A 14004-nucleotide genomic window follows, 5' to 3' on the forward strand; every position below is an offset into this window, starting at 1 on the left:
CCTGAGCAAAAGGCAGACGCTTAACCGACCCAGGCGCCCCTGGAGTGTGACGCTTTAAGAGGGAAATTACCCCGTGGCTCAGGGAGTAGCGTGCTGACTATAAGAAGGATCACTGGAGTGCCAGCCTAGCGCCGGACAGAAAATCCACACGTGTCCACACGTGTCCGACTCAAATTTTGTGGCGCCTGGGGCTTCAGAATTACTCCGGGTTGATTGCACAGCTCTGCTAGGCATGGTCTGTTGGCTTTGCTGGTCGCCTGCTCCTCCCGTCCCTCACCCCAGTGGATGTGTGCTTTTTAAGGGCCGTAGGAACGTGGTTTACAAGTGTTCAGGCTTGGAATGCCTCTTTGGTGAAGCCCTGGGATAAAGAAGTGCCCCAGAGTCTCCGCTGCATTCCTGAAACAGACATCATTTGGGCCGGGTGGTAGTTACATCATTTGAGAAAAGAATGAACCAGTCCCTTTTCAAAAAGGCTGGACACCGCAGGTTCACGTTTGAGCTTTCTTAGTAAGCCTCTGAGACTCCAGAGAGCGAGGCTCCGTGAAAGATGAGGCGGTTTATAGCTGCGGTCACTTTTGGTAGCTTTCCTTGAGCGCACGTGAATTAGAGGGCCTGACCCCCAACAGCACAGTTTTCTGCACCCAGCCCCACCCTTCTAGGAACAGAGGTACTCCGTGATGGCTTGGCTGTTGCTTTCAGCCACACGGGAAGGGTTCCCTGGAAGCTGGTGGATTAGGAATAAGAGCTGAGGGCGCCTGGGTAGCGCAGTCGTTAAGCGTCTGCCTTCGGCTCAGGGCGTGATCCTGGCGTTCCGGGATCGAGTCCCACATCAGGCTCCTCGGCTGGGAGCCTGCTTCTTCCTCTCCCACTCCCCTGCTGTGTTCCCTCTCTCGCTGGCTGTCTCTCTGTCACATAAATAAAATAAAATCTTTAAAAAAAAAAAAAAAAGGAATAAGAGCTGAGGTCGCAGCATGCCTGGCAGGTGACAGGGTATGTCTGCGGGCTCCTTCGGGAGAACACAGGCGTTTTCCACTATGTCTCGGGAGGTCTCGTTGCCCGTCGGGCTGTGTCTCTGCCTGCCTGAGTGCCCCCCAGGCACCTACCATTTACTGGACTCCTTCACTCTGTCTTCTACTCTCTGCTCTCAGGATACCTTTGAGTCAGGACTTTTGTAAATGCCGTAGTCAGAGGTTTTAGACTAGAGGGAGACGGGAAGACGCCCAGCAGGTGCAGTGAGCATAGTGCCCAGGGCATGATGTTTCCTATAGTGCAGTGTGGGGCGTTTCAGACTCTGCTTTCTCCCGATGCTGGTCTCCTGCTGTTCACAGCAGGTGGTTAGCGCTCCTGGGCGTGTACCGCTGCTGCAGCCTTTGGTGGCACGTGGCAGAAAACCCCAAATGGGAGGCACGGGGTTTTTTCCCCTTCTCTGGTGAGGAAGTTCCGGGACAGCCAGTCCAGGAATGGGAGGGCAGGCCTCTGTCCCGGCCCTTCGCAGTGTCCTGTTGTGGGTCTCCTTTCCTCGGCTTGTGCCCCAGCCAGACAGCAGGAGGAGGGTGCAGAGGAGCGGTCCACCCTCTTCCTTTGAGGGCGACTTCCTGCAAGTACCGCCAGGCACATCCTCTAAACGTTCTCTAAATCTTCTCTGGGAGCCGAGCCCCATGTCCACACCTTTGAGGGGAGGCTGCTGCCTGTGGGCCCTCCCGGCCTGGTGTTACTGAGGCAGATGCACAGAATGGCCCTGGGCCAGGCTGGGCCGTAGCCAGCAGCCAAAGGACCCTTTGGGACCTTTCTGCCTCTAAGATGATTGGGGGTAGGGATTAGTGCTCAGTGTGGAGCCCCAGGGAGGGAGAGTTGGGTCTCTGAGTTGTTTTAACTCTCCTTTGTCGAGTAAGGAGACAATCATAATAGCACATAGTGGAACACTCCGAAGTATCCTCTGTGGGCTAATGGACGTCCCTCGCAACTGTGCTTTCCATCTCGTGTGTCCTTCTGAAGTCTGTGGAATTCACGCCTTCAGCAGATCTGTGTGGAGCAGCCACCCTGCATCCTGGGGAAATAACAGCAAGCACAACAGAAGGAGCTGACTTTCTGATAAGAAGAGCCAGTTGATAAATTAGCAGGCGCGCGCGCGTTTGTGTGTGTGTGTGTGTGTGTGTGTGTGTGTGTGTATGTATGTGTGTGTGCACACCGGATGCACGTATTGTGTGTGTTAGAGGAAAACATCAGGGAACTGGGAGAGTGTGGGGAGAGGGGAGCCTGCTTGGATAAATGGAGTGATCATGGTGGGGGGGGTTCTGTAGCATAGTCTCGGTTCTCCCCACATTTTGCTCCCTTCAGTCATGGTCATCGAGTTGAGAATAGGCCCCAGAGCCAGGCTACATCTTCTCTCTCCGTGGGCCGGTGTAGCCTTGGGACTCTGTTCTGAGTCTTGCTCTTAAAATGACTGGGCAGGTCTGCTCCAGCCCCTCCACCTCCCTGCAGGCTGCTGACCCGTGCTGAGGGTCTGGGAGGTCAGCACAAGCCCACAGCAGAACGCTATGCAGAACATGGCAGAGGCACCCGGCCGCATCGTTGAAGCCTCTGTGCCTGGGCTGGGAGCCCAGATTCCTCTAGCTTCCCCGAGTGGCATTGCAGAACCCTGAAGGAGGTGGGGAGAGCAGGGGAAGGGGGAAGCATCCTAGCTGGGAGAGTGACCATTGCAAAGGCCCTGGGATGGGGTCAGGCTTTGTGTTTCAGAGCCCAGTGAGCAGGTAGGGTAAGAGCGGATGGGTTCCCAGAGCAGAGGGATTTATGCGGGGCCTTTGAGGGGCTCCTGGAAGGACGTGGTCCTTGGGCAGGGGTGCACTGTGGTTTGATTTACATTTTAACAGGATTGTTTTGGCAGCTGTTTGGACAATAGAGACAGGGAGGCCTGTTGGGAGGTTTTTACAATAATCTAGGTGACGGATGGTGGCTCAGATCAGCATGATCATGGTGGAGGCGACGAGAAGTGGTCAGGTCTGTGTGTCTTTAGGACTTGGAGGTCCTCCGGTCTCACTGCCCACCCAGCTTAAGGATTCCCTCGGCCACAGCCCTGTGGCTGATACTGAGCCCAGTACTTTATTTTATATGTTAAATTGAGAACACTGTTGGAGAGTCCATTTCTCTTTGCCAGTGACTTCCAGGCCGCTTGTGTGTCTGGAGCGGCCCCTGGAGCCCACGGAAATAAACCCTGTGCTCATGGTGTCTGTGTGCAAACGCGTCCTGCCATCCGTGCCCGCTGCCCAGGGACACACGTCAGACCGCACGTCTCGGTCTTTCTGTGAAGGTCAGTCTCCCTTCATTTCCTTCAGGTCTCAAGGTCAGGAGTGGCAGAGGGCAGGTTACGACAGCTTAGAGACCCACATGCCCCCCAGGTAAAGCGTCAGCCCCTCCTGTGCTGCTGGGGGAGCAGCGGGGTTCGCAAATGCTCCTTTAGCGCTGAGTTGGACTTGAGTTAGCGAACACAAGTCAGCAAACAGCCCCTCCTCCTACTCCTACCACGCGTACCTTCTCATGCCACATAGCAGGGACCTCCCCATCCCCTCCGCCGTCTGTGTTTACTCTCCAGCCGTGCTTCTTTTAGTCCTCTTAAATTTTTACCAGCTGAAAACTGGAAAAATCCCATAGTTATTGGTTCTTATGTGTATCAGCCATTTATAGTAATTCTTTTGTGAGTTGCCAGTGATACACTTTACTTCCTTTCGTCTTTTGGGAACAAGTTTCCGTTGATTTATACAGTCTGTTACTAGGAGCTTATTTTTATAACACCTTTTTTTTTAATTTTTATTTTGAAATAATCATAAATTCACAGGAAGTTGCAGAGGTAGTACAGAGAGGTCCCTGTGTCCTTCGCCCATTTCCCCTATGGGTAGATCTCACATGATTCCAGTATAACAAGAAAACCATGAAATTGACTTCGGTGTGGTGTGTGTGCACATGTGTGTGCGCACGTGCCTGATGCGTGTGCGGATCTGTGTCACGTGTAACTGCGCCTGGAGTCAGGACATGGGACGAACCGCTCCATCACTGCGGAGATCTCCCGCGCTGCTCCTTCGTAGTCACACACTCCCTTCCTTCACCACCCCTGCCCCTGGCAACTGCTGATTTGTTCTCCATCCCTAAAATTTGTCAGATTGTATGACTGGAATGCCGGAACGTGGGGCCTTCTGAGGCTGACGTTTGTCTCAGTGTAATGCCCTTGCAATCCATCCAGCTCGCTGCGCGCATCAGTCGTGCGCCTGCCTGTGTATTTCTGAGCAGCTCTCACGGTGTGGAGGCCCGTGGCTTGTCCAACTACAAGTGCAGCCAAACATGCATGTACGTCCACGTATACCAAGAAGGCGTCGTTTTTTATCTTATAAGAATAGCTCAGAAACGTTAGAAATTAGTGAATAATTTCTAGATAAAGTGGAGTTCTGCTTCAGGTACTAGAAGACTAGAGATTAGTTTCGGTTTGGTACCCTGCATGTGTGTGTGTGTGTGTGTGTGTGTGTGTGTGTGTGTGTGTTTAACCTTTCAAACTAAGTTAATTTCACAGTGTGATTCGTAGAGGAAAATTCAGCCTTCTTAAAACTAACTGTTTATGTCAAAGGGACTTGAAATTCTCTAACCAAATCCTCCTATCTGGTACTGAGACGGTTTGAGGCCTGGGAGTTGAAGAAATTCGCCTGCAGTGATACAGCTAATGAACGGCCTGGCCAGGATTACAGTGCAGAGAACCCCGAGTAGCTGCAGCCTTTGAAGGCCCGGCTGGGTCCTGATCCCAGGGCTGGAGGGGGCGGGCACGCTGAGCTTTCCTCTGGGTGGCTCTTGCCTGAGGACACAGAAGCAGGAAACAGAGTTGTGCTATTCTTGGATCAGGGGCTGGTGAGAAACTTACGTGTTCCTGCTCATGATGTTGGCCTTTCCCCTTCATTTCATTAATCATGAATAGTATTATATACTTACGGACCTCTAAAATCTACTCCTTCAGGGGGAAAAAATATGAAGTGTTAAGCATTTTAACATAGATCCCTGTGAATAGTGTTGCTCTAACGCTCTGCCTCCGGAGGGTTTGTAAGCTGGTGACATAAGGGTCCAGGTGGAAATGCGATATATGCAGGCATACCTCGTTTCATCGCGCTTCGCGGGTAGTGTGTTCTTTACAAATCAGAGGTTGATGGAAAGAGCAAGAGACCAGAAGTGGAGCTGAAGATGGGACCGAATTGCAGCACTTGAAAGAATGAGGAGTTGCTTCTCATGGATGAGCAAAGAAAGTGGGTTTTTGAGATGGCATCTACTCCTGATAAAGATGCTGTGAGGATTTTTGAAATGCAACTGAGGATTTAGAATATTGCCTAAACTTAGTTAATAAAGCAGCAGCAGGGTTGGGGAAGATTGACTCCAATTTTGAAAGTTCTGTGGGTGAGGCGCCTGGGTGGCTCAGTCGGTTAAGCATCTGCCTTTGGTTCGGGTCATGATCCCAGGGTCGTGGGATTGAGCCCGTGTCAGGCTTCCTGCTAAGTGGGGAGCCTGATTCTCCCTCTACCGCTCCCCGCCCCAACCCCACTCATGCTCGCTCGCTTGTTCTCTCAAAAAAAAGGTTCCTTTTTTTTTTTTTAATATTTTTTTAAATTTATTTGCCAGAGAGAGAGAGAGGGCCTAAGGGAGCACAAGCAGGGAGAGCAGCAGGCAGAGGGAGAAGTGGGCTCCCCACTGAGCAAGGAGCCCCCTGCAGGACTCAATCCCAGGACCCTGGGGTCATGACCTGAGCCAAAGGCAGACACTTAACCGACTGAGCCATCCAGGCAGCCCAAAAAAAAGTTCTGTGGGTAAAATGCTATCTAACAGCATCACACACGACAGAGAAATCCCTCGTGAAAGGAAGAATCCATCAGTGCAGCCAACGGCATTGCTGTCTTATTGTAAGACATTGTATTGCACGGCCACCCCAGCCTTCAGCAGCCACCACCCTGATCAGTCAGCAGCCGCCGACGTCGAGGCAGGACCCTCCACCAGCAGAAAAGACCGTGACTCCCTGAAGGCTGAGATGCTGGTGTGTATTTCCAGCCGTAAAGCATTTCTTACTTAGACATTTCTAGATGTAGTGCTACTGCACACTTAACAGACTACAGTATAGTTTAAACATAGTTTCTACGTGTTGTGGGAAACCAAAAAATTCACTTGACCAGCTTAATTCTGATGTTCACTTGATTGCAGTGGTCTGGAACCGAACCTGCAGCGTCTCTGAGGTGTGACTCAAAATAATGGAATATTTTGGTTAGGCCAGAAACGTCAAGAGAAAGAATAATGGATTTGACCAAGTAAACATTTTTCACTTTTGTATGGCAAACATCAGCACAAAGAAAGTTAAAAAGGAAATGACAAATTAGGAAGAAATCACAACATATAACAAAGATGTTTTTTAGTATGTTGAGATGTACGAAACAGCTGCAGCACGAGGAGCCCTTATGAATGGTATGTGAGGACCGTGGAAGAAGTAAAACCGCCATCCTCCCTGCTAACCTTGCAAAGTGCAAATTAAAGCAGTAATGAAGTGAATCTTCAAGATTATTTTAGAGCACACTTGCAGGGGGAGGGGCAGAGGGAGAGAGAATCTCAAGCAGACTCCCCACAGAGCGTGGAGCCCAGCGTGGGGCTGGATCTCACAACCCTGGGATCACAACCTGAACTGAAACCAGGAGTCGGACGCTGAACCGACTGAGCCTCCCAGACGCCCCATGAAGTGACCTTTTGTCAGCCTGACTGGTTGTGATTATGAAGAAGAAATCCTTGGGCTGATAGAGGTCCTGGGAAGTAGGTCCTGTCATCCGTAAGGGCTGGAGAGTAAAGTGGTTCAGTTGCTCGGTGTGCATCAAAACACAAAGTGTCACTTCCTCTGGCAGTAATTCATCTTCCAAGGAATTCACTCGGAAGCAGTAACTGTGAGATTTCAGGCTTCTAATTACCGCAGACTAGTTATCCAGAGACTTCTGCCGCAGATAACTTAAAATGCTAGAGAGAATGTTGAAACCAACTTCATGAAGGCCTCCAAGTGCCGAGAAGATCGTAAGGACTCGCCAGGCCAACCCCTGAGAACATGAGCCCTGCAGAGGTGAGCCGAGCCCTGGCAGCTGTTTCCCTGAGACGTTCGCCGATCTAAACCATGAACCCGAACTGCCGTGTTTCATAGACTTCTCAGGGTCTCAAAAGGAGGTGGACTTCGGATTGCCCAAGTGGAGGAATCTGATAGGACACTCCTCTGTAGTGACCTCAGGGGGCAGGGCAGGGGGTGAACCAAAAGTAAACCCACAAAATGGGGAGAGTGGAGAGCATTGCCTGGCCGTAGAGCCAGGGCAGGGAGGCGGGGAAGGCAAAAGGAAACCCGTCTGTAGGCAGGCTCCCTTGAGGACTTGGTGTTCCGCTTCGCGAGGTGGTCCAAGAAACCCCAGTGCTGTGAGTTTAGTTTAAAGTGACACCACACAGGTAGTGTGCCTGAGTACCCAGTAGAAACAAATGGAAGCCTCTCTGGAAAAGAAGTTTCATCTTAAACCTTGGAGATTCCCCAGAAGTGTTTTTAAGGACAGGGGTTGGGGGAGCATCCCAGAGATAGCCAGAATCACAAGGAAACAAGGCACAGTGCCTAGAACCAGAAGAAAGGACAGCAGAATCTGACCCATAATGTTTAGATAGTGGGCTTACCAGACACAGATTTTAAAACAACTATACGTGGGACACCTGGGTGGCCCAGTCAGTGAAGCAGCCGGCTCTTGGTCTCAGCTCACATCTTGATCTCAGGGTTGTGAGTTCAAGTCCTGTGTTGGGCTCTGTGCTGAGCATGGAGCCTACTTAAAAATTAAATTAAAATAAAATAAAATAAAAGTAAAACAATGATACTTAATGTGTTTAAGAAAATAAAAGTTAGAAAACATCTTCAGGAAAAAAAACTGGGAACTATTGAATGTGACTTAACATATTTTAAAAGAACTTCTAGAATTGAAAAACACAAAGCCAAAATTAAAACTCAGTGGATGTGTTAGACAGTAGTTTGGGCTCAATAAAAGAGAATACTAATAAAGTAGAAAAAATACAGGAAGCAAATTTCAAGATCATAGAACAGAAAGACAGAAACAGGGAAAATAAGAAAGCTCAGCTGAGAGGCATGGAGCCTGGTGGGAGAAGGTCTAATGTACATTTCAGCAAGAGTTACAGAAAGAAGACTGGAGCAAAGGCACTATCGGAAGAGATAATGGCTGGTAAAGATCACAGTCAAGAATCCCAATGAGTCCTAAGCAAGATTAATTTAAAAAAAAAAGAAAAACAGGGGCGCCTGGGTGGCACAGTCGTTAAGCGTCTGCCTTCGGCTCAGGGCGTGATCCCGGCGTTCCAGGATCGAGCCCCGCATCAGGCTCCTCCGCTGGTAGCCTGCTTCTTCCTCTCCCACTCCCCCTGCTTGTGTTCCCTCTCTCGCTGGCTGTCTCTATCTCTGTCAAATAAATAAATAAAATCTTTAAAAAAAAAAAAAAGAAAGAAAAAAGAAAAAAAAAACCTATTTTCTAGGTCTACTATTTTTTCTTTAGTTGGGCATGCTTTTGGTGTCAAATTTAAGAAATCACCACCAAACACAAGATTAGGAAGATTTACCCCATGTTTTCTTTTTACATTTAGGTTGTCCTCTTACATTTTGATTGTTGATCCATTTTTGAGTTAATTTTTGTGTATGGAATGAGGTAGGGGTCCAACTTCATTCTTTTGCACATTGTCATCTGATGGTCCCTGCACCGTTTATTGAATATCTGTCCTTTCCGCATCGAGTGGTCTTGGCCCCATGGATGAAAATCAGTTGGTCATACATGTTGGGTTTATTTCCTATTCTGTTGGTCTGTGTGTTTATCCTAGGCCAGTAACACACTATTTTGATTATTGTAGCTTTGTAGTAAATTTTGAAATTAGGAGGTGTAAGTCTTCCAGCTTTCTATTCTTCTTCTCCTTGTGGTTTTGATTTGTACTCCCCTGAGGACTTTTAAAGAAAAATAAAGTAGGAGGGACTTGCTCTTGGTGAAGGTCACCAACACGGCCTGCAAGCTAACTTTCATGTGGAGTGTTTTTGTTTGGACCCCCAGCTAAGAATGTTTTTTACATTTTTAAAAGCTTAAAGAAAAAGAAGAATATGCAGTAAGATGACCATATGTGGTTCACAAAGCCTAAAATATTTCCCATCTGGACCTTTAGAGGAAAAAAAAAAAGTTTACTAACCCCTTCTCTAATAAATCCGACACTGAGATTTGTGGGTTTTTTTTTTTTTAATTAATAACCAATACAGTGGGGAATTGGTGTAGCAGAATAAGATAAGTAAATTGGTGGAACTATGTGGAGAACAGTGAAATCGGACCCTGTGCATACACACCCAATTTCAAACGGATTAGAGACCTAAATATGAAAAGCAAAACTTATTTTTTAAGAGGTAGTATAGTGCAATCTGTATGTACAGGGAACAATTTAAGTGATTAGAGGTGCAAATGCAGGGGCGCCTGGGTGGCTCAGTCGGTGAAGTGTCTGACTCTTGATTTCTGCTCAGGTCATGATCTCATTGTCATGAGATTGAGCCCCGCGTCGGACTCCGTGCTGAGCCAGGGAGTCTGCTTGAGATTCTCTCTCTCGCTCTCCTTCCGCCCCACCACGCCTTCCCCACTCATGTGTGAGCTAAAAAAAAAAAAAAAAAAATGTTTAATGCAAATAAATGCAAAAGAAAAGGTTAATAATTTGACTGCCATCAAATTAAGAACTTCGTTCATCCAGAGACCCCACCAGCTGTGGGAGTGGAGAAGATGTTCGTCCTCTAAAGCTGACAAAGGAAGAGTGTCCAGAATGTTTCAAGAACTTCCACAAATCCACAAGAAATAGGCAATTCAATAGAAAAATGGGTTAAAGGCTTAACGGACTTTTTTTTTTTTAAAGACTGTATTTATTTGAGAGAGAGAGTACACTAGTGGGGCGGGACGGGTGGGGGGACAGAGGGAGAGGGAGAAGCAAGCTCCCTGCTGAGCAGGGAGCTAGATGTGGGGCTTGATTCCAGGACCCTGGGATCATGACCCAAGCTGAAGGCAGACGCTTAACCAACTGAGCCACCCAGGCGCCCCTTGATAGACATTTTTTAAACAGTGAAATGATATTATATGCTCACCATATTTGCAAAATTAAACCATTTGCAATCCCGAGAATTGGCAAGGTTGTGGAGTAATAGGAACTCTCGTAAGCCCTGGTGCTGGTGAGCATATAAATTGTATCTCGTGTAGAAAACAGATGGATATTATTTGCTCACGTTTTGGATCTGCATTCCCTGTGGCTCAGTAGTCCCACTCCCGGGTTTACAGAAAGGTGTGTGTGTACATGTGCATATGGCAGCATTATTCATAATCGGAAACAAGCCAGATGCTTCTCAGCGGTCAAATGGGTAAATAATTTCTTATTCCTGAGTAGTGCAGTGAAAATGGACAAAGGGCAGCTCCTGTCAACAGGTGTTATGATGTTAAACCAAAGAAGGCCAGCACGAAGGTGTATTACCGTAGGATTACAGGGCAGCGCAGCCCCCTGGTTAAGTACCCATGCAGGTGATTGGACTACAGGGAGGAGTTGGGAGATGTTGCCTCCAGCATCAGACGGTGGTTCAGTTTACAGGTCAGGGTGGGCGCTGTTCATGGTTCACGCTGACCGCGGTGGTTGTGGTGTTTACAGTTCAGCCAGACATTTATGTCTTAATGCACTTGTCTTATGTCATGCCCTAGTTCTTAGTAATAATGATAAGGGTTTGAAAGGGAAAATATACTTAGATGAATGTGCAAAGATTATGAGTAGAGAATGTTGAATGTATTGCTCATAAATGCTAAAACAAAGGGAAAACAGCCCGAATACTCTCCAGGAGGGACTGGCTGACCACCCATGAGGCTGCTGACCGTGAATCAGAGCTAGTAGAGAAGCTAAAAGAGAGGCTTGTACACGGACACATCAAGTGGAAACAGATCAAGAAGCAGTACATCTATAAGAAAGAGAAAAAGTATATATACACACACACACACGTATACTCATTAGTGTATATATATACTAACACACAGAAAATTAAAACCTTAAGTAAATGATATCCACTGAACTACTCCAGTTGTTACTTTTTATTTTATATTTCTATAATTGCAAAAATGTATATTTTAAAAATTATTTTTAATCATGGTAGAAATATATTTTATAATCAGAAAAAGCCATGAAAACATTTTAAAATGAATTATAAAAATTCATGTCTGCAGAAAACAATTTCATAAATCTTTTGCATTGTTCCTGAAAGAAGGTTCAAAATCGGGGTGGTCCAAAATCGGGGTGTCTGAATAATTTTGGTTAGCTGAAATGTGCTGTTAATCTGAAAGTTTCAGAGGACTGCAGTATCACCTCCCCTTCTTGTCTCCCATATCCTTTGAGCAGATTTTAAGAAATGTGGTCCGCTCGAGCATGTGCTGAATGAGCCCGAGGACTGGGGAGAGCCCTGGACTCTCGGGCCCCTTTTGCTGCCTGTTGTGGGAGCTTTGGTTCCTCAGCTGTCAGAGAGGGTGCTCGCCTCCTTTTAGATGGGCCCTGAGCGGTGAAAACACCTAGCATCATGCTGGCCTGACATGTCTGTCCAGGAAACCAGTTTGCCGATTTAGAATTCCTCTGTACTCAGTACTGGGCCATGGGCTGCGACGGAGGCTTCTCTTCTTCCTTCCCCCGAGCACCTGCAGCAGAAAACCTGCATCTCCCCGTGTGCGAGTCCGAGTAAGCCTGACTGTCGGTCAGTGTCACAGAGACAGACCTTCACGGTGGGTTTCTAACGAAAGCCATCATTCAAGGACACCGGAGGAAGGAGGCCACTGCCAGGTTGATAAGATTGATAAATAGTCATCAGACTGAAAAATTCAGTTGTGTCTCGTGAAAGAGTCATCTAGGAAAGCAAGGGTTGCCCTATTCTTGTTGTCTTTAGGGGAACTTTTCTGATAATTTTACATTAAAGCCAGGTGAAATGGCAGATTTATTAACTTGTTAAGCCTTTTTTTCTTTCTTGCTTTTTTTCTTAATTGTGGTAAAACACGCCTGTTTTTGTTAAAAGTCACTAACCCTTTCTAGCACGTCAGTATTAACAACTGAGCAAGTCCAGAGAGTCTTGGGAAAGTCTCATTCGTGTGTGAGCATTTCCTCAGGGATTCCTGAGAGTGTGGATGGCTGACCATTTAACAAGTAGGTCAAGAGATTGGATGATACTGGAAAACACCTTTGCTGGGGTCACCAGGAGCGCCCCACAAGCTTGTATAGCAGCACTTGCCGCTTGTAAGTTCAAGGTTTAGAAATAAGTCCAAGGTGTTACCTGTGAGCCTTTCAGATCGGGGGAGGCAGATTGCACAGCTGTCCGTCTTAGCTCGAGCTGCTGTAACAGGACACCGCAGACAGGGTGGCACAGTAGTGGGCATCTCTTTCTCATGGTTCTGCAGGCTGGGTCCAGAATCGGGGTGCCTGCTGGTTTGGGTGTTGGCAAGGGCCCTCATCTTGGTGCACGCTCAGAGCAAGCTCTGGACTCTTCCCTCTTCAGAGGGAGAGCACTAATCCTATCATGGGGCTCCTCCCTCAAGACCTCTGGTCAGCCCGTTTACGTTCCAAAGCCCCCACCTCCCAGTCCTGTCACATGGGGTGGGGGAACGGACACAAACTTTCAGCGACTGCGGTGACCCTGCCCTTGCTCCCTCTTCCCTACTTCCTTTCCCAAAGGCTGTTAGCCAACCTCTCTTCCTCAGCTCACTTCAGTCCTCTGTGTTTCTGCATTTCTATAAGAAGACACGTTTTATGTGTTTGGCAGCATGACTAGATCTGTGTTATTTTTATGCCTTGGAAAAAGGATGCCTTTCTAATTAAAATAGGATTGTCCTCCCTCCTTTCTAAGAGTTTTGAACCCAGAGTATTAGACTGCATTAAAATTTTTATTTTAAAGGAGACCCCAGCTCCCTGAATTTTGAGAAAAGCAGAATTCAGGGAGAGAAAGGAGGGACCAAGGTTCACGTTTGCTCGGGGACTCAAATGTAGGACGTTTGGAATGCTGCCGTGTTCATAGTAGAGCTGCTCTGAGACGCACTCAGCCCTGACAAGCCCAAGACAACGAATCTCTGCCTTTTGCCTTCCTCCTCTGCCCTTAATCTGGTGTGGTGGTAACAAAACTGGTTACCGGAACCCCTGCTCAGTAAACGGGGCTTCGTCCTTGAAACACAAGTTCATTTGTATTCCCGGTTTGCTGTATGCTCTTTCCCTGTGCCAGCTTGATTGTGAAGTTCCCGCAGACCCCGCTGGTGGTGGGGATGGGTGCTCTGGTGCTGTGACGCGGTACCCCGGGATGGACACTTCTGGTCGGAACTTGTCTGACGAGGCTTTGATTTCATCCCTTAGGTGATATTTGACATAAAAAGAACTCAGTTTGGCCCAGGCCCACTGCATGGGTATTTTACATCATTCTGGGGTGTTTTAGCAAGTTCTCCAGAGCCCATTTCTGTGTTTGTACTTCCCAGGCAGTATGATGGGACGCCAAACATGACTGTCCTGGTTTTGCCTGAGCACAGGAAATCGGTGACTCCACAGTAACCCATGTTCCTGAAGTGCCGACAGCCCACAGCCCCCCCCCCCCCTTCTCCCACCTGGTTGTGCTCCCGATGTGATTGTTGGGTACCGGTGTCCGACCCTGGCTCTGTTGTCACCTTGCTCATCATGGGCCACCTTTCTCTCCTCTCCTTTTCATGCTCTCTGATTCTCAGATTTCAGGTATCTCCTCCTGTAGCTCCCCTTGCAGGATGGCCTCATGCCCCCCGTTTTAGTCCATGGGGGACCTGTCCCTTCCCTTTACTGATGTCATGGGCACTACAGAATTGCAGAAGGATCTGTAGCCAGAGAAAGACTGGCGGGGGGCCGGCGTTGCCACACATGTTTCAGCTGCATTTATTAATG

At 48.0% G+C, this 14004-nt stretch overlaps 1 protein-coding gene across 1 annotated transcript in view; it reads left to right on the top strand.

Annotated features, from left to right (window-relative positions):
- GNA12 (G protein subunit alpha 12) overlaps window positions 1-14004 on the top strand; it is a 106483-nt gene that overhangs the window by 49677 nt on the left and 42802 nt on the right. The window lies entirely within an intron of this gene.

This window comes from Ursus arctos, unplaced genomic scaffold (genome assembly GCF_023065955.2).
Source record: "Ursus arctos isolate Adak ecotype North America unplaced genomic scaffold, UrsArc2.0 scaffold_2, whole genome shotgun sequence".
NCBI classification, from domain to species: domain Eukaryota; kingdom Metazoa; phylum Chordata; class Mammalia; order Carnivora; family Ursidae; genus Ursus; species Ursus arctos.